Consider the following 19966-nt stretch of genomic DNA (forward strand, 5'->3'; position numbering starts at 1 on the left):
TGGCTCCCTAGCCTGGGCTCCTCCAATGGGTCCCGGGACCCCTCCCACCCAGCCACCCAGCTTCATGCTGGCGCTGGCAGCCTTTCCACACCCAGGGCCCTCGTTTGGCCCTGCTTGCGTCCAGGTCCCTCCCTGGAGCATCTCCTCCCCTGGATTGCAGAGGAGTGCAATGGGCTGGCCTCTGCGCCCTGAAGGCTCCCTAGGGGAAACACAGCCCTGCCCCTCGCCTGGCCCCCTTGGCTGCCCGAACCCTGACACCTGGCAGTGGACGTGGGCGCTGCGCTGACCTTGGCCTGCGCCATCCCCTCCCTTCCCTCCCCTGCCCTCTCGCCTTGCGTGCTGCCCCTAAGCCAAGCCAGCCCTCCCTAACCACGGAGCTTTAAGCTCCAGTCCTGGGGCTGGCTCCTGGGCTGGGCCCCTGAGCGCATGTTCGTCGTCGTGTCGCGTGGCGTCCCGTGGCGTCGGGTGGCGTCGCTCCGCCTCGTCGGGTCAAACCGGGGGCCCCTTGCTTGGGCCCCCTACCGCGCGCGCTCCCCCTCGGTGCCCCTCGCGCCCCAGCCGCCTCCAGCCCACCCCACCCCAATCTTTCCTCCTCCTCCTCCTCCTCCTCCTCGTCCTTGTCCTCGCGCCGCCCCTTCCTCCCCTTCCCTCTTTCCCCTTTACTCTCTCCCTGCTCCTTGGCCTAGGTCGCGTGGCTCCCTAGCCTGGGCTCCTCCAATGGGTCCCGGGACCCCTCCCACCCAGCCACCCAGCTTCATGCTGGCGCTGGCAGCCTTTCCACACCCAGGGCCCTCGTTTGGCCCTGCTTGCGTCCAGGTCCCTCCCTGGAGCATCTCCTCCCTCCTGGATTGCAGAGGAGTGCAATGGGCTGGCCTCTGCGCCCTGAAGGCTCCCTAGGGGAAACACAGCCCTGCCCCTCGCCTGGGCCCCCTTGGCTGCCCGAACCCTGACACCTGGCAGTGGACGTGGGCGCTGCGCTGACCTTGGCCTGCGCCATCCCCTCCCTTCCCTCCCCTGCCCTCTCGCCTTGCGTGCTGCCCCTAAGCCAAGCCAGCCCTCCCTAACCACGGAGCTTTAAGCTCCAGTCCTGGGGCCTGGCTCCTGGGCTGGGCCCCTGAGCGCGTGTTCGTCGTCGTGTCGCGTGGCGTCCCGTGGCGTCGGGTGGCGTCGCTCCGCCTCGTCGGGTCAAACCGGGGGCCCCTTGCTTGGGCCCCCTACCGCGCGCGCTCCCCTCGGTGCCCCTCGCGCCCCAGCCGCCTCCAGCCACCCCACCCCAATCTTTCCTCCCCTCCTCCTCCTCCTCCTCGTCCTCGTCCTCGCGCCGCCCCTTCCTCCCCTTCCCTCTTTCCCCTTTACTCTCTCCCTGCTCCTTGGCCTAGGTCGCGTGGCTCCCTAGCCTGGGCTCCTCCAATGGGTCCCGGGACCCCTCCCACCCAGCCACCCAGCTTCATGCTGGCGCTGGCAGCCTTTCCACACCCAGGGCCCTCGTTTGGCCCTGCTTGCGTCCAGGTCCCTCCCTGGAGCATCTCCTCCCCTGGATTGCAGAGGAGTGCAATGGGCTGGCCTCTGCGCCCTGAAGGCTCCCTAGGGGAAACACAGCCCTGCCCCTCGCCTGGGCCCCCTTGGCTGCCCGAACCCTGACACCTGGCAGTGGACGTGGGCGCTGCGCTGACCTTGGCCTGCGCCATCCCCTCCCTTCCCTCCCTGCCCTCTCGCCTTGCGTGCTGCCCCTAAGCCAAGCCAGCCCTCCCTAACCACGGAGCTTTAAGCTCCAGTCCTGGGGCCTGGCTCCTGGGCTGGGCCCCTGAGGCGCGTGTTCGTCGTCGTGTCGCGTGGCGTCGGGTGGCGTCGCTCCGCCTCGTCGGGTCAAACCGGGGGCCCCTTGCTTGGGCCCCTACCGCGCGCGCTCCCCTCGGTGCCCCTCGCGCCCCAGCCGCCTCCAGCCCACCCCACCCCAATCTTTCCTCCTCCTCCTCCTCCTCCTCCTCGTCCTCGCGCCGCCCCTTCCTCCCCTTCCCTCTTTCCCCTTTACTCTCTCCCTGCTCCTTGGCCTAGGTCGCGTGGCTCCCTAGCCTGGGCTCCTCCAATGGGTCCCGGGACCCCTCCCACCCAGCCACCCAGCTTCATGCTGGCGCTGGCAGCCTTTCCACACCCAGGGCCCTCCTTTGGCCCTGCTTGCGTCCAGGTCCCTCCCTGGAGCATCTCCTCCCCTGGATTGCAGAGGAGTGCAATGGGCCTGGCCTCTGCGCCCTGAAGGCTCCCTAGGGGAAACACAGCCCTGCCCCTCGCCTGGGCCCCCTTGGCTGCCCGAACCCTGACACCTGGCAGTGGACGTGGGCGCTGCGCTGACCTTGGCCTGCGCCATCCCCTCCCTTCCCTCCCCTGCCCTCTCGCCTTGCGTGCTGCCCCTAAGCCAAGCCAGCCCTCCCTAACCACGGAGCTTTAAGCTCCAGTCCTGGGGCCTGGCTCCTGGGCTGGGCCCCTGAGCGCGTGTTCGTCGTCGTGTCGCGTGGCGTCCCGTGGCGTCGGGTGGCGTCGCTCCGCCTCGTCGGGTCAAACCGGGGGCCCCTTGCTTGGGCCCCCTACCGCGAGCGCTCCCCTCGGTGCCCCTCGCGCCCCAGCCGCCTCCAGCCCACCCCACCCCAATCTTTCCTCCTCCTCCTCCTCCTCCTCCTCGTCCTCGTCCTCGCGCCGCCCCTTCCTCCCCTTCCCTCTTTCCCCTTTACTCTCTCCCTGCTCCTTGGCCTAGGTCGCGTGGCTCCCTAGCCTGGGCCTCCTCCAATGGGTCCCGGGACCCCTCCCACCCAGCCACCCAGCTTCATGCTGGCGCTGGCAGCCTTTCCACACCCAGGGCCCTCGTTTGGCCCTGCTTGCGTCCAGGTCCCTCCCTGGAGCATCTCCTCCCCTGGATTGCAGAGGAGTGCAATGGGCTGGCCTCTGCGCCCTGAAGGCTCCCTAGGGGAAACACAGCCCTGCCCCTCGCCTGGGCCCCCTTGGCTGCCCGAACCCTGACACCTGGCAGTGGACGTGGGCGCTGCGCTGACCTTGGCCTGCGCCATCCCCTCCCTTCCCTCCCCTGCCCTCTCGCCTTGCGTGCTGCCCCTAAGCCAAGCCAGCCCTCCCTAACCACGGAGCTTTAAGCTCCAGTCCTGGGCCTGGCTCCTGGGCTGGGCCCCTGAGCGCGTGTTCGTCGTCGTGGTCGCGTGGCGTCCCGTGGCGTCGGGTGGCGTCGCTCCGCCTCGTCGGGTCAAACCGGGGGCCCCTTGCTTGGGCCCCCTACCGCGCGCGCTCCCCTCGGTGCCCCTCGCGCCCCAGCCGCCTCCAGCCCACCCCACCCCAATCTTTCCTCCTCCTCCTCCTCCTCCTCCTCGTCCTTGCGCCGCCCCTTCCTCCCCTTCCCTCTTCCCCTTTACTCTCTCCCTGCTCCTTGGCCTAGGTCGCGTGGCTCCCTAGCCTGGGCTCCTCCAATGGGTCCCGGGACCCCTCCCACCCAGCCACCCAGCTTCATGCTGGCGCTGGCAGCCTTTCCACACCCAGGCCCTCCTTTGGCCCTGCTTGCGTCCAGGTCCCTCCCTGGAGCACTCCCCCTGGATTGCAGAGGAGTGCAATGGGCTGGCCTCTGCGCCCTGAAGGCTCCCTAGGGGAAACACAGCCCTGCCCCTCGCCTGGGCCCCCTTGGCTGCCCGAACCCCTGACACCTGGCAGTGGACGTGGGCGCTGCGCTGACCTTGGCCTGCGCCATCCCCTCCCTTCCCTCCCCTGCCCTCTCGCCTTGCGTGCTGCCCCTAAGCCAAGCCAGCCCTCCCTAACCACGGAGCTTTAAGCTCCAGTCCTGGGGCCTGGCTCCTGGGCTGGGCCCCTGAGCGCGTGTTCGTCGTCCTGTCGCGTGGCGTCCCGTGGCGTCGGGTGGCGTCGCTCCGCCTCGTCGGGTCAAACCGGGGGCCCCTTGCTTGGCCCCCTACCGCGCGCGCTCCCCTCGGTGCCGCTCGCGCCCCAGCCGCCTCCAGCCCACCCCACCCCAATCTTTCCTCCTCCTCCTCCTCCTCCTCCTCGTCCTCGCGCCGCCCCTTCCTCCCCTTCCCTCTTTCCCCTTTACTCTCTCCCTGCTCCTTGGCCTAGGTCGCGTGGCTCCCTAGCCTGGGCTCCTCCAATGGGTCCCGGGACCCCTCCCACCCAGCCACCCAGCTTCATGCTGGCGCTGGCAGCCTTTCCACACCCAGGGCCCTCGTTTGGCCCTGCTTGCGTCCAGGTCCCTCCCTGGAGCATCTCCTCCCCTGGATTGCAGAGGAGTGCAATGGGCTGGCCTCTGCGCCCTGAAGGCTCCCTAGGGGAAACACAGCCCTGCCCTTCGCCTGGGCCCCCTTGGCTGCCCGAACCCTGACACCTGGCAGTGGACGTGGGCGCTGCGCTGACCTTGGCCTGCGCCATCCCCTCCCTTCCCTCCCCTGCCCTCTCGCCTTGCGTGCTGCCCCTAAGCCAAGCCAGCCCTCCCTAACCACGGAGCTTTAAGCTCCAGTCCTGGGGCCTGGCTCCTGGGCTGGGCCCCTGAGCGCGTGTTCGTCGTCGTGTCGCGTGGGGTCCCGTGGCGTCGGGTGGCGTCGCTCCGCCTCGTCGGGTCAAACCGGGGGCCCCTTGCTTGGGCCCCCTACCGCGCGGCGCTCCCCTCGGTGCCGCTGGCGCCCCAGCCGCCTCCAGCCCACCCCACCCCAATCTTTCCTCCTCCTCCTCCTCTTCGTCCTCGCGCCGCCCCTTCCTCCCCTTCCCTCTTTCCCCTTTACTCTCTCCCCTGCTCCTTGGCCTAGGTCGCGTGGCTCCCTAGCCTGGGCTCCTCCAATGGGTCCCGGGACCCCTCCCACCCAGCCACCCAGCTTCATGCTGGCGCTGGCAGCCTTTCCACACCCAGGGCCCTCGTTTGGCCCTGCTTGCGTCCAGGTCCCTCCCTGGAGCATCTCCTCCCCTGGATTGCAGAGGAGTGCAATGGGCTGGCCTCTGCGCCCTGAAGGCTCCCTAGGGGAAACACAGCCCTGCCCCTCGCCTGGGCCCCCTTGGCTGCCCGAACCCTGACACCTGGCAGTGGACGTGGGCGCTGCGCTGACCTTGGCCTGCGCCATCCCCTCCCTTCCCTCCCCTGCCCTCTCGCCTTGCGTGCTGCCCCTAAGCCAAGCCAGCCCTCCCTAACCACGGAGCTTTAAGCTCCAGTCCTGGGGCCTGGCTCCTGGGCTGGGCCCCTGAGCGCGTGTTCGTCGTCCTGTCGCGTGGCGTCCCGTGGCGTCGGGTGGCGTCGCTCCGCCTTGTCGGGTCAAACCGGGGGCCCCTTGCTTGGGCCCCCTACCGCGCGCGCTCCCCTCGGTGCCCCTCGCGCCCCAGCCGCCTCCAGCCCACCCCACCCCCAATCTTTCCTCCTCCTCCTCCTCCTCCTCCTCGCGCCGCCCCTTCCTCCCCTTCCCTCTCTCCCCTTTACTCTCTCCCTGCTCCTTGGCCTAGGTCGCGTGGCTCCCTAGCCTGGGCTCCTCCAATGGGTCCCGGGACCCCTCCCACCCAGCCACCCCAGCTTCATGCTGGCGCTGGCAGCCTTTCCACACCCAGGGCCCTCGTTTGGCCCTGCTTGCGTCCAGGTCCCTCCCTGGAGCATCTCCTCCCCTGGATTGCAGAGGAGTGCAATGGGCTGGCCTCTGTGCCCTGAAGGCTCCCTAGAGGAAACACAGCCCTGCCCCTCGCCTGGGCCCCCTTGGCTGCCCGAACCCTGACACCTGGCAGTGGACGTGGGCGCTGCGCTGACCTTGGCCTGCGCCATCCCCTCCCTTCCCTCCCCTGCCCTCTCGCCTTGCGTGCTGCCCCTAAGCCAAGCCAGCCCTCCCTAACCACGGAGCTTTAAGCTCCAGTCCTGGGGCCTGGCTCCTGGGCTGGGCCCCAGAGCGCGGTGTTCGTCTCCTGTCGCGTGGCGTCCCGTGGCGTCGGGTGGCGTCGCTCCGCCTCGTCGGGGTCAAACCGGGGGCCCCTTGCTTGGGCCCCCTACCGCGCGCGCTCCCCTCGGTGCCCCTCGCGCCCCAGCCGCCTCCAGCCCACCCCACCCCAATCTTTCCTCCTCCTCCTCCTCCTCCTCCTCCTCCTCCTCGTCCTCGCGCCGCCCCTTCCTCCCCTTCCCTCTTTCCCCCTTTACTCTCTCCCTGCTCCTTGGCCTAGGTCGCGTGGCTCCCTAGCCTGGGCTCCTCCAATGGGTCCCGGGACCCCTCCCAACCAGCCACCAAGCTTCATGCTGGCGCTGGCAGCCTTTCCACACCCAGGGCCCTCCTTTGGCCCTGCTTGCATCCAGGTCCCTCCCTGGAGCATCTCCTCCCCTGGATTGCAGAGGAGTGCAATGGGCTGGCCTCTGTGCCCTGAAGGCTCCCTAGGGGAAACACAGCCCTGCCCCTCGCCTGGGCCCCCTTGGCTGCCCGAACCCTGACACCTGGCAGTGGACGTGGGTGCTGCGCTGACCTTGGCCTGCGCCATCCCCTCCCTTCCCCTCCCCTGCCCCTCTCGCCTTGCGTGCTGCCCCTAAGCCAAGCCAGCCCTCCCTAACCACGGAGCTTTAAGCTCCAGTCCTGGGGCCTGGCTCCTGGGCTGGGCCCCTGAGCGCGTGTTCGTCGTCGTGTCGCGTGGCGTCCCCGTGGCGTCGGGTGGCGTCGCTCCGCCTCGTCGGGTCAAACCGGGGGCCCCTTGCTTGGGCCCCCTACCGCGCGCGCGCTCCCCTCGGTGCCCCTCGCGCCCCAGCCGCCTCCAGCCCACCCCACCCCAATCTTTCCTCCTCCTCCTCCTCCTCCTCCTCCTCCTCTCCTCGCGCCGCCCCTTCCTCCCCTTCCCTCTCTCCCCTTTACTCTCTCCCTGCTCCTTGGCCTAGGTCGCGTGGCTCCCTAGCCTGGGCTCCTCCAATGGGTCCCGGGACCCCTCCCACCCAGCCACCCAGCTTCATGCTGGCGCTGGCAGCCTTTCCACACCCAGGGCCCTCGTTTGGCCCTGCTTGCGTCCAGGTCCCTCCCTGGAGCATCTCCTCCCCTGGATTGCAGAGGAGTGCAATGGGCTGGCCTCTGCGCCCTGAAGGCTCCCCTAGGGGAAACACAGCCCTGCCCCTCGCCTGGGCCCCCTTGGCTGCCCGAACCCTGACACCTGGCAGTGGACGTGGGCGCTGCGCTGACCTTGGCCTGCGCCATCCCCTCCCTTCCCTCCCCTGCCCTCTCGCCTTGCGTGCTGCCCCTAAGCCAAGCCAGCCCTCCCTAACCACGGAGCTTTAAGCTCCAGTCCTGGGGCCTGGCTCCTGGGCTGGGCCCCTGAGCGCGTGTTCGTCGTCGTGTCGCGTGGCGTCCCGTGGCGTCGGGTGGCGTCGTTCCGCCTCGTCGGGTCAAACCTGGGGCCCCTTGCTTGGGCCCCCTACCGCGCGCGCTCCCCTCGGTGCCCCCTCGCGCCCCAGCCGCCTCCAGCCCACCCCACCCCAATCTTTCCTCCTCCTCCTCCTCCTCGCGCCGCCCCTTCCTCCCCTTCCCTCTCTCCCCTTTACTCTCTCCCTGCTCCTTGGCCTAGGGTCGCGTGGCTCCCCTAGCCTGGGCTCCTCCAATGGGTCCCGGGACCCCTCCCACCCAGCCACCCCAGCTTCATGCTGGCGCTGGCAGCCTTTCCACACCCAGGGCCCTCGTTTGGCCCTGCTTGCGTCCAGGTCCCTCCCTGGAGCATCTCCTCCCCTGGATTGCAGAGGAGTGCAATGGGCTGGCCTCTGTGCCCTGAAGGCTCCCTAGGGGAAACACAGCCCTGCCCCTCGCCTGGGCCCCCTTGGCTGCCCGAACCCTGACACCTGGCAGTGGACGTGGGTGCTGCGCTGACCTTGGCCTGCGCCATCCCCTCCCTTCCCTCCCCTGCCCTCTCGCCTTGCGTGCTGCCCCTAAGCCAAGCCAGCCCTCCCTAACCACGGAGCTTTAAGCTCCAGTCCTGGGGCCTGGCTCCTGGGCTGGGCCCCTGAGCGCGTGTTCGTCGTCGTGTCGCGTGGCGTCCCGTGGCGTCGGGTGGCGTCGCTCCGCCTCGTCGGGTCAAACCGGGGGCCCCTTGCTTGGGCCCCCTACCGCGCGCACTCCCCTCGGTGCCCCTCGCGCCCCAGCCGCCTCCAGCCGCCCACCCCACCCCAATCTTTCCTCCTCCTCCTCCTCCTCCTCCTCCTCCTCCTCCTCCTCGCGCCGCCCCTTCCTCCCCTTCCCTCTCTCCCCTTTACTCTCTCCCTGCTCCTTGGCCTAGGTCGCGTGGCTCCCTAGCCTGGGCTCCTCCAATGGGTCCCGGGACCCCTCCCACCCAGCCACCCAGCTTCATGCTGGCGCTGGCAGCCTTTCCACACCCAGGGCCCTCGTTTGGCCCTGCTTGCGTCCAGGTCCCTCCCTGGAGCATCTCCTCCCCTGGATTGCAGAGGAGTGCAATGGGCTGGCCTCTGCGCCCTGAAGGCTCCCTAGGGGAAACACAGCCCTGCCCCTCGCCTGGGCCCCCTTGGCTGCCCGAACCCTGACACCTGGCAGTGGACGTGGGCGCTGCGCTGACCTTGGCCTGCGCCATCCCCTCCCTTCCCTCCCCTGCCCTCTCGCCTTGCGTGCTGCCCCTAAGCCAAGCCAGCCCTCCCAACCACGGAGCTTTAAGCTCCAGTCCTGGGGCCTGGCTCCTGGGGCTGGGCCCCTGAGCGCGTGTTCGTCGTCGTGTCGCGTGGCGTCCCGTGGCGTCGGGTGGCGTCGCTCCGCCTCGTCGGGTCAAACCGGGGGCCCCTTGCTTGGGCCCCCTACCGCGCGCGCTCCCCTCGGTGCCGCTGGCGCCCCAGCCGCCTCCAGCCCACCCCACCCCAATCTTTCCCTCCTCCTCCTCCTCTTCGTCCTCGCGCCGCCCCTTCCTCCCCTTCCCTCTTTCCCCTTTACTCTCTCCCTGCTCCTTGGCCTAGGTCGCGTGGCTCCCTAGCCTGGGCTCCTCCAATGGGTCCCGGGACCCCTCCCACCCAGCCACCCAGCTTCATGCTGGCGCTGGCAGCCTTTCCACACCCAGGGCCCTCGTTTGGCCCTGCTTGCGTCCAGGTCCCTCCCTGGAGCATCTCCTCCCCTGGATTGCAGAGGAGTGCAATGGGCTGGCCTCTGCGCCCTGAAGGCTCCCTAGGGGAAACACAGCCCTGCCCCTCGCCTGGCCCCCTTGGCTGCCCGAACCCTGACACCTGGCAGTGGACGTGGGCGCTGCGCTGACCTTGGCCTGCGCCATCCCCTCCCTTCCCTCCCCTGCCCTCTCGCCTTGCGTGCTGCCCCTAAGCCAAGCCAGCCCCTCCCTAACCACGGAGCTTTAAGCTCCAGTCCTGGGGCCTGGCTCCTGGGCTGGGCCCTGAGCGCGTGTTCGTCGTCGTGTCGCGTGGCGTCCGTGGCGTCGGGTGGCGTCGCTCCGCCTCGTCGGGTCAAACCGGGGGCCCCTTGCTTGGGTCCCCAACCGCGCGCGCTCCCCTCGGTGCCCCTCGCGCCCCAGCCGCCTCCAGCCCACCCCACCCAATCTTTCCTCCTCCTCCTCCTCGTCCTCGCGCCGCCCCTTCCTCCCCTTCCCTCTTTCCCCTTTACTCTCTCCCTGCTCCTTGGCCTAGGTCGCGTGGCTCCCTAGCCTGGGCTCCTCCAATGGGTCCCGGGACCCCTCCCACCCAGCCACCCAGCTTCATGCTGGCGCTGGCAGCCTTTCCACACCCAGGGCCCTCGTTTGGCCCTGCTTGCGTCCAGGGTCCCTCCCTGGAGCATCTCCTCCCCTGGATTGCAGAGGAGTGCAATGGGCTGGCCTCTGCGCCCTGAAGGCTCCCTAGGGGAAACACAGCCCTGCCCTTCGCCTGGGCCCCCTTGGCTGCCCGAACCCTGACACCTGGCAGTGGACGTGGGCGCTGCGCTGACCTTGGCCTGCGCCATCCCCTCCCTTCCCTCCCCTGCCCTCTCGCCTTGCGTGCTGCCCCTAAGCCAAGCCAGCCCTCCCTAACCACGGAGCTTTAAGCTCCAGTCCTGGGGCCTGGCTCCTGGGCTGGGCCCCTGAGCGCGTGTTCGTCGTCGTGTCGCGTGGGGTCCCGTGGCGTCGGGTGGCGTCGCTCCGCCTCGTCGGGTCAAACCGGGGGCCCCTTGCTTGGGCCCCCTACCGCGCGCGCTCCCCTCGGTGCCGCTGGCGCCCCAGCCGCCTCCAGCCCACCCCACCCCAATCTTTCCTCCTCCTCCTCCTCTTCGTCCTCGCGCCGCCCCTTCCTCCCCTTCCCTCTTTCCCCTTTACTCTCTCCCTGCTCCTTGGCCTAGGTCGCGTGGCTCCCTAGCCTGGGCTCCTCCAATGGGTCCCGGGACCCCTCCCACCCAGCCACCCAGCTTCATGCTGGCGCTGGCAGCCTTTCCACACCCAGGGCCCTCGTTTTGGCCCTGCTTGCGTCCAGGTCCCTCCCTGGAGCATCTCCTCCCCTGGATTGCAGAGGAGTGCAATGGGCTGGCCTCTGCGCCCTGAAGGCTCCCTAGGGGAAACACAGCCCTGCCCCTCGCCTGGGCCCCCTTGGCTGCCCGAACCCTGACACCTGGCAGTGGACGTGGGCGCTGCGCTGACCTTGGCCTGCGCCATCCCCTCCCTTCCCTCCCCTGCCCTCTCGCCTTGCGTGCTGCCCCTAAGCCAAGCCAGCCCTCCCTAACCACGGAGCTTTAAGCTCCAGTCCTGGGGCCTGGCTCCTGGGCTGGGCCCCTGAGCGCGTGTTCGTCGTCGTGTCGCGTGGCGTCCCGTGGCGTCGGGTGGCGTCGCTCCGCCTCGTCGGGTCAAACCGGGGGCCCCTTGCTTGGGCCCCCTACCGCGCGCGCTCCCCTCGGTGCCCCTCGCGCCCCAGCCGCCTCCAGCCCACCCCACCCCAATCTTTCCTCCTCCTCCTCCTCCTCCTCCTCGTCCTCGCGCCGCCCCTTCCTCCCCTTCCCTCTTTCCCCTTTACTCTCTCCCTGCTCCTTGGCCTAGGTCGCGTGGCTCCCTAGCCTGGGCTCCTCCAATGGGTCCCGGGACCCCTCCCACCCAGCCACCCAGCTTCATGCTGGCGCTGGCAGCCTTTCCACACCCAGGGCCCTCGTTTGGCCCTGCTTGCGTCCAGGTCCCTCCCTGGAGCATCTCCTCCCCTGGATTGCAGAGGAGTGCAATGGGCTGGCCTCTGCGCCCTGAAGGCTCCCTAGGGGAAACACAGCCCTGCCCCTCGCCTGGGCCCCCTTGGCTGCCCGAACCCTGACACCTGGCAGTGGACGTGGGCGCTGCGCTGACCTTGGCCTGCGCCATCCCCTCCCTTCCCTCCCCTGCCCTCTCGCCTTGCGTGCTGCCCCTAAGCCAAGCCAGCCCTCCCTAACCACGGAGCTTTAAGCTCCAGTCCTGGGGCCTGGCTCCTGGGCTGGGCCCCTGAGCGCGTGTTCCTAGTCGTGTCGCGTGGCGTCCCGTGGCGTCGGGTGGCGTCGCTCCGCCTCGTCGGGTCAAACCGGGGGCCCCTTGCTTGGGCCCCCTACCGCGCGCGCTCCCCTCGGTGCCCCTCGCGCCCCAGCCGCCTCCAGCCCACCCCACCCCAATCTTTCCTCCTCCTCCTCCTCCTCCTCCTCGTCCTCGCGCCGCCCCTTCCTCCCCTTCCCTCTTTCCCCTTTACTCTCTCCCTGCTCCTTGGCCTAGGTCGCGTGGCTCCCTAGCCTGGGCTCCTCCAATGGGTCCCGGGACCCCTCCCACCCAGCCACCCAGCTTCATGCTGGCGCTGGCAGCCTTTCCACACCCAGGGCCCTCGTTTGGCCCTGCTTGCGTCCAGGTCCCTCCCTGGAGCATCTCCTCCCCTGGATTGCAGAGGAGTGCAATGGGCTGGCCTCTGCGCCCTGAAGGCTCCCTAGGGGAAACACAGCCCTGCCCCTCGCCTGGGCCCCCTTGGCTGCCCGAACCCTGACACCTGGCAGTGGACGTGGGCGCTGCGCTGACCTTGGCCTGCGCCATCCCCTCCCTTCCCTCCCCTGCCCTCTCGCCTTGCGTGCTGCCCCTAAGCCAAGCCAGCCCTCCCTAACCACGGAGCTTTAAGCTCCAGTCCTGGGGCCTGGCTCCTGGGCTGGGCCCCTGAGCGCGTGTTCCTAGTCGTGTCGCGTGGCGTCCCGTGGCGTCGGGTGGCGTCGCTCCGCCTCGTCGGGTCAAACCGGGGGCCCCTTGCTTGGGCCCCCTACCGCGCGCGCTCCCCTCGGTGCCCCTCGCGCCCCAGCCGCCTCCAGCCCACCCCACCCCAATCTTTCCTCCTCCTCCTCCTCCTCCTCCTCGTCCTCGCGCCGCCCCTTCCTCCCCTTCCCTCTTTCCCCTTTACTCTCTCCCTGCTCCTTGGCCTAGGTGGCGTGGCTCCCTAGCCTGGGCTCCTCCAATGGGTCCTGGGACCCCTCCCACCCAGCCACCCAGCTTCATGCTGGCGCTGGCAGCCTTTCCACACCCAGGGCCCTCGTTTGGCCCTGCTTGCGTCCAGGTCCCTCCCTGGAGCATCTCCTCCCCTGGATTGCAGAGGAGTGCAATGGGCTGGCCTCTGCGCCCTGAAGGCTCCCTAGGGGAAACACAGCCCTGCCCCTCGCCTGGGCCCCCTTGGCTGCCCGAACCCTGACACCTGGCAGTGGACGTGGGCGCTGCGCTGACCTTGGCCTGCGCCATCCCCTCCCTTCCCTCCCCTGCCCTCTCGCCTTGCGTGCTGCCCCTAAGCCAAGCCAGCCCTCCCTAACCACGGAGCTTTAAGCTCCAGTCCTGGGGCCTGGCTCCTGGGCTGGGCCCCTGAGCGCGTGTTCGTCGTCCTGTCGCGTGGCGTCCCGTGGCGTCGGGTGGCGTCGCTCCGCCTCGTCGGGTCAAACCGGGGGCCCCTTGCTTGGGCCCCCTACCGCGCGCGCTCCCCTCGGTGCCGCTGGCGCCCCAGCCGCCTCCAGCCCACCCCACCCCAATCTTTCCTCCTCCTCCTCCTCCTCCTCCTCGTCCTCGCGCCGCCCCTTCCTCCCCTTCCCTCTTTCCCCTTTACTCTCTCCCTGCTCCTTGGCCTAGGTCGCGTGGCTCCCTAGCCTGGGCTCCTCCAATGGGTCCCGGGACCCCTCCCACCCAGCCACCCAGCTTCATGCTGGCGCTGGCAGCCTTTCCACACCCAGGGCCCTCGTTTGGCCCTGCTTGCGTCCAGGTCCCTCCCTGGAGCATCTCCTCCCCTGGATTGCAGAGGAGTGCAATGGGCTGGCCTCTGCGCCCTGAAGGCTCCCTAGGGGAAACACAGCCCTGCCCCTCGCCTGGGCCCCCTTGGCTGCCCGAACCCTGACACCTGGCAGTGGACGTGGGCGCTGCGCTGACCTTGGCCTGCGCCATCCCCTCCCTTCCCTCCCCTGCCCTCTCGCCTTGCGTGCTGCCCCTAAGCCAAGCCAGCCCTCCCTAACCACGGAGCTTTAAGCTCCAGTCCTGGGGCCTGGCTCCTGGGCTGGGCCCCTGAGCGCGTGTTCGTCGTCGTGTCGCGTGGGGTCCCGTGGCGTCGGGTGGCGTCGCTCCGCCTCGTCGGGTCAAACCGGGGGCCCCTTGCTTGGGCCCCCTACCGCGCGCGCTCCCCTCGGTGCCGCTGGCGCCCCAGCCGCCTCCAGCCCACCCCACCCCAATCTTTCCTCCTCCTCCTCCTCTTCGTCCTCGCGCCGCCCCTTCCTCCCCTTCCCTCTTTCCCCTTTACTCTCTCCCTGCTCCTTGGCCTAGGTCGCGTGGCTCCCTAGCCTGGGCTCCTCCAATGGGTCCCGGGACCCCTCCCACCCAGCCACCCAGCTTCATGCTGGCGCTGGCAGCCTTTCCACACCCAGGGCCCTCGTTTGGCCCTGCTTGCGTCCAGGTCCCTCCCTGGAGCATCTCCTCCCCTGGATTGCAGAGGAGTGCAATGGGCTGGCCTCTGCGCCCTGAAGGCTCCCTAGGGGAAACACAGCCCTGCCCCTCGCCTGGGCCCCCTTGGCTGCCCGAACCCTGACACCTGGCAGTGGACGTGGGCGCTGCGCTGACCTTGGCCTGCGCCATCCCCTCCCTTCCCTCCCCTGCCCTCTCGCCTTGCGTGCTGCCCCTAAGCCAAGCCAGCCCTCCCTAACCACGGAGCTTTAAGCTCCAGTCCTGGGGCCTGGCTCCTGGGCTGGGCCCCTGAGCGCGTGTTCGTCGTCCTGTCGCGTGGCGTCCCGTGGCGTCGGGTGGCGTCGCTCCGCCTCGTCGGGTCAAACCGGGGGCCCCTTGCTTGGGCCCCCTACCGCGCGCGCTCCCCTCGGTGCCCCTCGCGCCCCAGCCGCCTCCAGCCCACCCCACCCCAATCTTTCCTCCTCCTCCTCCTCCTCCTCCTCGCGCCGCCCCTTCCTCCCCTTCCCTCTCTCCCCTTTACTCTCTCCCTGCTCCTTGGCCTAGGTCGCGTGGCTCCCTAGCCTGGGCTCCTCCAATGGGTCCCGGGACCCCTCCCACCCAGCCACCCAGCTTCATGCTGGCGCTGGCAGCCTTTCCACACCCAGGGCCCTCGTTTGGCCCTGCTTGCGTCCAGGTCCCTACCTGGAGCATCTCCTCCCCTGGATTGCAGAGGAGTGCAATGGGCTGGCCTCTGTGCCCTGAAGGCTCCCTAGGGGAAACACAGCCCTGCCCCTCGCCTGGGCCCCCTTGGCTGCCCGAACCCTGACACCTGGCAGTGGACGTGGGTGCTGCGCTGACCTTGGCCTGCGCCATCCCCTCCCTTCCCTCCCCTGCCCTCTCGCCTTGCGTGCTGCCCCTAAGCCAAGCCAGCCCTCCCTAACCACGGAGCTTTAAGCTCCAGTCCTGGGGCCTGGCTCCTGGGCTGGGCCCCTGAGCGCGTGTTCGTCGTCGTGTCGCGTGGCGTCCCGTGGCGTCGGGTGGCGTCGCTCCGCCTCGTCGGGTCAAACCGGGGGCCCCTTGCTTGGGCCCCCTACCGCGCGCGCTCCCCTCGGTGCCCCTCGCGCCCCAGCCGCCTCCAGCCCACCCCACCCCAATCTTTCCTCCTCCTCCTCCTCCTCCTCCTCCTCCTCGCGCCGCCCCTTCCTCCCCTTCCCTCTCTCCCCTTTACTCTCTCCCTGCTCCTTGGCCTAGGTCGCGTGGCTCCCTAGCCTGGGCTCCTCCAATGGGTCCCGGGACCCCTCCCACCCAGCCACCCAGCTTCATGCTGGCGCTGGCAGCCTTTCCACACCCAGGGCCCTCGTTTGGCCCTGCTTGCGTCCAGGTCCCTCCCTGGAGCATCTCCTCCCCTGGATTGCAGAGGAGTGCAATGGGCTGGCCTCTGCGCCCTGAAGGCTCCCTAGGGGAAACACAGCCCTGCCCCTCGCCTGGGCCCCCTTGGCTGCCCGAACCCTGACACCTGGCAGTGGACGTGGGCGCTGCGCTGACCTTGGCCTGCGCCATCCCCTCCCTTCCCTCCCCTGCCCTCTCGCCTTGCGTGCTGCCCCTAAGCCAAGCCAGCCCTCCCTAACCACGGAGCTTTAAGCTCCAGTCCTGGGGCCTGGCTCCTGGGCTGGGCCCCTGAGCGCGTGTTCGTCGTCGTGTCGCGTGGCGTCCCGTGGCGTCGGGTGGCGTCGCTCCGCCTCGTCGGGTCAAACCTGGGGCCCCTTGCTTGGGCCCCCTACCGCGCGCGCTCCCCTCGGTGCCCCTCGCGCCCCAGCCGCCTCCAGCCCACCCCACCCCAATCTTTCCTCCTCCTCCTCCTCCTCCTCCTCGTCCTCGCGCCGCCCCTTCCTCCCCTTCCCTCTTTCCCCTTTACTCTCTCCCTGCTCCTTGGCCTAGGTCGCGTGGCTCCCTAGCCTGGGCTCCTCCAATGGGTCCCGGGACCCCTCCCACCCAGCCACCCAGCTTCATGCTGGCGCTGGCAGCCTTTCCACACCCAGGGCCCTCGTTTGGCCCTGCTTGCGTCCAGGTCCCTCCCTGGAGCATCTCCTCCCCTGGATTGCAGAGGAGTGCAATGGGCTGGCCTCTGCGCCCTGAAGGCTCCCTAGGGGAAACACAGCCCTGCCCCTCGCCTGGGCCCCCTTGGCTGCCCGAACCCTGACACCTGGCAGTGGACGTGGGCGCTGCGCTGACCTTGGCCTGCGCCATCCCCTCCCTTCCCTCCCCTGCCCTCTCGCCTTGCGTGCTGCCCCTAAGCCAAGCCAGCCCTCCCTAACCACGGAGCTTTAAGCTCCAGTCCTGGGGCCTGGCTCCTGGGCTGGGCCCCTGAGCGCGTGTTCGTCGTCGTGTCGCGTGGCGTCCCGTGGCGTCGGGTGGCGTCGCTCCGCCTCGTCGGGTCAAACCGGGGGCCCCTTGCTTGGGCCCCCTACCGCGCGCGCTCCCCTCGGTGCCGCTGGCGCCCCAGCCGCCTCCAGCCCACCCCACCCCAATCTTTCCTCCTCCTCCTCCTCTTCGTCCTCGCGCCGCCCCTTCCTCCCCTTCCCTCTTTCCCCTTTACTCTCTCCCTGCTCCTTGGCCTAGGTCGCGTGGCTCCCTAGCCTGGGCTCCTCCAATGGGTCCCGGGACCCCTCCCACCCAGCCACCCAGCTTCATGCTGGCGCTGGCAGCCTTTCCACACCCAGGGCCCTCGTTTGGCCCTGCTTGCGTCCAGGTCCCTCCCTGGAGCATCTCCTCCCCTGGATTGCAGAGGAGTGCAATGGGCTGGCCTCTGCGCCCTGAAGGCTCCCTAGGGGAAACACAGCCCTGCCCCTCGCCTGGGCCCCCTTGGCTGCCCGAACCCTGACACCTGGCAGTGGACGTGGGCGCTGCGCTGACCTTGGCCTGCGCCATCCCCTCCCTTCCCTCCCCTGCCCTCTCGCCTTGCGTGCTGCCCCTAAGCCAAGCCAGCCCTCCCTAACCACGGAGCTTTAAGCTCCAGTCCTGGGGCCTGGCTCCTGGGCTGGGCCCCTGAGCGCCTGTTCGTCGTCGTGTCGCGTGGCGTCCCGTGGCGTCGGGTGGCGTCGCTCCGCCTCGTCGGGTCAAACCTGGGGCCCCTTGCTTGGGCCCCCTACCGCGCGCGCTCCCCTCGGTGCCCCTCGCGCCCCAGCCGCCTCCAGCCCACCCCACCCCAATCTTTCCTCCTCCTCCTCCTCCTCCTCCTCGTCCTCGCGCCGCCCCTTCCTCCCCTTCCCTCTTTCCCCTTTACTCTCTCCCTGCTCCTTGGCCTAGGTCGCGTGGCTCCCTAGCCTGGGCTCCTCCAATGGGTCCCGGGACCCCTCCCACCCAGCCACCCAGCTTCATGCTGGCGCTGGCAGCCTTTCCACACCCAGGGCCCTCGTTTGGCCCTGCTTGCGTCCAGGTCCCTCCCTGGAGCATCTCCTCCCCTGGATTGCAGAGGAGTGCAATGGGCTGGCCTCTGCGCCCTGAAGGCTCCCTAGGGGAAACACAGCCCTGCCCCTCGCCTGGGCCCCCTTGGCTGCCCGAACCCTGACACCTGGCAGTGGACGTGGGCGCTGCGCTGACCTTGGCCTGCGCCATCCCCTCCCTTCCCTCCCCTGCCCTCTCGCCTTGCGTGCTGCCCCTAAGCCAAGCCAGCCCTCCCTAACCACGGAGCTTTAAGCTCCAGTCCTGGGGCCTGGCTCCTGGGCTGGGCCCCTGAGCGCGTGTTCGTCGTCGTGTCGCGTGGCGTCCCGTGGCGTCGGGTGGCGTCGCTCCGCCTCGTCGGGTCAAACCTGGGGCCCCTTGCTTGGGCCCCCTACCGCGCGCGCTCCCCTCGGTGCCCCTCGCGCCCCAGCCGCCTCCAGCCCACCCCACCCCAATCTTTCCTCCTCCTCCTCCTCCTCCTCCTCGTCCTCGCGCCGCCCCTTCCTCCCCTTCCCTCTTTCCCCTTTACTCTCTCCCTGCTCCTTGGCCTAGGTCGCGTGGCTCCCTAGCCTGGGCTCCTCCAATGGGTCCCGGGACCCCTCCCACCCAGCCACCCAGCTTCATGCTGGCGCTGGCAGCCTTTCCACACCCAGGGCCCTCGTTTGGCCCTGCTTGCGTCCAGGTCCCTCCCTGGAGCATCTCCTCCCCTGGATTGCAGAGGAGTGCAATGGGCTGGCCTCTGCGCCCTGAAGGCTCCCTAGGGGAAACACAGCCCTGCCCCTCGCCTGGGCCCCCTTGGCTGCCCGAACCCTGACACCTGGCAGTGGACGTGGGCGCTGCGCTGACCTTGGCCTGCGCCATCCCCTCCCTTCCCTCCCCTGCCCTCTCGCCTTGCGTGCTGCCCCTAAGCCAAGCCAGCCCTCCCTAACCACGGAGCTTTAAGCTCCAGTCCTGGGGCCTGGCTCCTGGGCTGGGCCCCTGAGCGCGTGTTCGTCGTCGTGTCGCGTGGCGTCCCGTGGCGTCGGGTGGCGTCGCTCCGCCTCGTCGGGTCAAACCTGGGGCCCCTTGCTTGGGCCCCCTACCGCGCGCGCTCCCCTCGGTGCCCCTCGCGCCCCAGCCGCCTCCAGCCCACCCCACCCCAATCTTTCCTCCTCCTCCTCCTCCTCCTCCTCGTCCTCGCGCCGCCCCTTCCTCCCCTTCCCTCTTTCCCCTTTACTCTCTCCCTGCTCCTTGGCCTAGGTCGCGTGGCTCCCTAGCCTGGGCTCCTCCAATGGGTCCCGGGACCCCTCCCACCCAGCCACCCAGCTTCATGCTGGCGCTGGCAGCCTTTCCACACCCAGGGCCCTCGTTTGGCCCTGCTTGCGTCCAGGTCCCTCCCTGGAGCATCTCCTCCCCTGGATTGCAGAGGAGTGCAATGGGCTGGCCTCTGCGCCCTGAAGGCTCCCTAGGGGAAACACAGCCCTGCCCCTCGCCTGGGCCCCCTTGGCTGCCCGAACCCTGACACCTGGCAGTGGACGTGGGCGCTGCGCTGACCTTGGCCTGCGCCATCCCCTCCCTTCCCTCCCCTGCCCTCTCGCCTTGCGTGCTGCCCCTAAGCCAAGCCAGCCCTCCCTAACCACGGAGCTTTAAGCTCCAGTCCTGGGGCCTGGCTCCTGGGCTGGGCCCCTGAGCGCGTGTTCGTCGTCGTGTCGCGTGGCGTCCCGTGGCGTCGGGTGGCGTCGCTCCGCCTCGTCGGGTCAAACCTGGGGCCCCTTGCTTGGGCCCCCTACCGCGCGCGCTCCCCTCGGTGCCGCTGGCGCCCCAGCCGCCTCCAGCCCACCCCACCCCAATCTTTCCTCCTCCTCCTCCTCTTCGTCCTCGCGCCGCCCCTTCCTCCCCTTCCCTCTTTCCCCTTTACTCTCTCCCTGCTCCTTGGCCTAGGTCGCGTGGCTCCCTAGCCTGGGCTCCTCCAATGGGTCCCGGGACCCCTCCCACCCAGCCACCCAGCTTCATGCTGGCGCTGGCAGCCTTTCCACACCCAGGGCCCTCGTTTGGCCCTGCTTGCGTCCAGGTCCCTCCCTGGAGCATCTCCTCCCCTGGATTGCAGAGGAGTGCAATGGGCTGGCCTCTGCGCCCTGAAGGCTCCCTAGGGGAAACACAGCCCTGCCCCTCGCCTGGGCCCCCTTGGCTGCCCGAACCCTGACACCTGGCAGTGGACGTGGGCGCTGCGCTGACCTTGGCCTGCGCCATCCCCTCCCTTCCCTCCCCTGCCCTCTCGCCTTGCGTGCTGCCCCTAAGCCAAGCCAGCCCTCCCTAACCACGGAGCTTTAAGCTCCAGTCCTGGGGCCTGGCTCCTGGGCTGGGCCCCTGAGCGCCTGTTCGTCGTCGTGTCGCGTGGCGTCCCGTGGCGTCGGGTGGCGTCGCTCCGCCTCGTCGGGTCAAACCTGGGGCCCCTTGCTTGGGCCCCCTACCGCGCGCGCTCCCCTCGGTGCCCCTCGCGCCCCAGCCGCCTCCAGCCCACCCCACCCCAATCTTTCCTCCTCCTCCTCCTCCTCCTCCTCGTCCTCGCGCCGCCCCTTCCTCCCCTTCCCTCTTTCCCCTTTACTCTCTCCCTGCTCCTTGGCCTAGGTCGCGTGGCTCCCTAGCCTGGGCTCCTCCAATGGGTCCCGGGACCCCTCCCACCCAGCCACCCAGCTTCATC

This window comes from Marmota flaviventris, unplaced genomic scaffold (genome assembly GCF_047511675.1).
Source record: "Marmota flaviventris isolate mMarFla1 unplaced genomic scaffold, mMarFla1.hap1 Scaffold_240, whole genome shotgun sequence".
Lineage (NCBI taxonomy): Eukaryota > Metazoa > Chordata > Mammalia > Rodentia > Sciuridae > Marmota > Marmota flaviventris.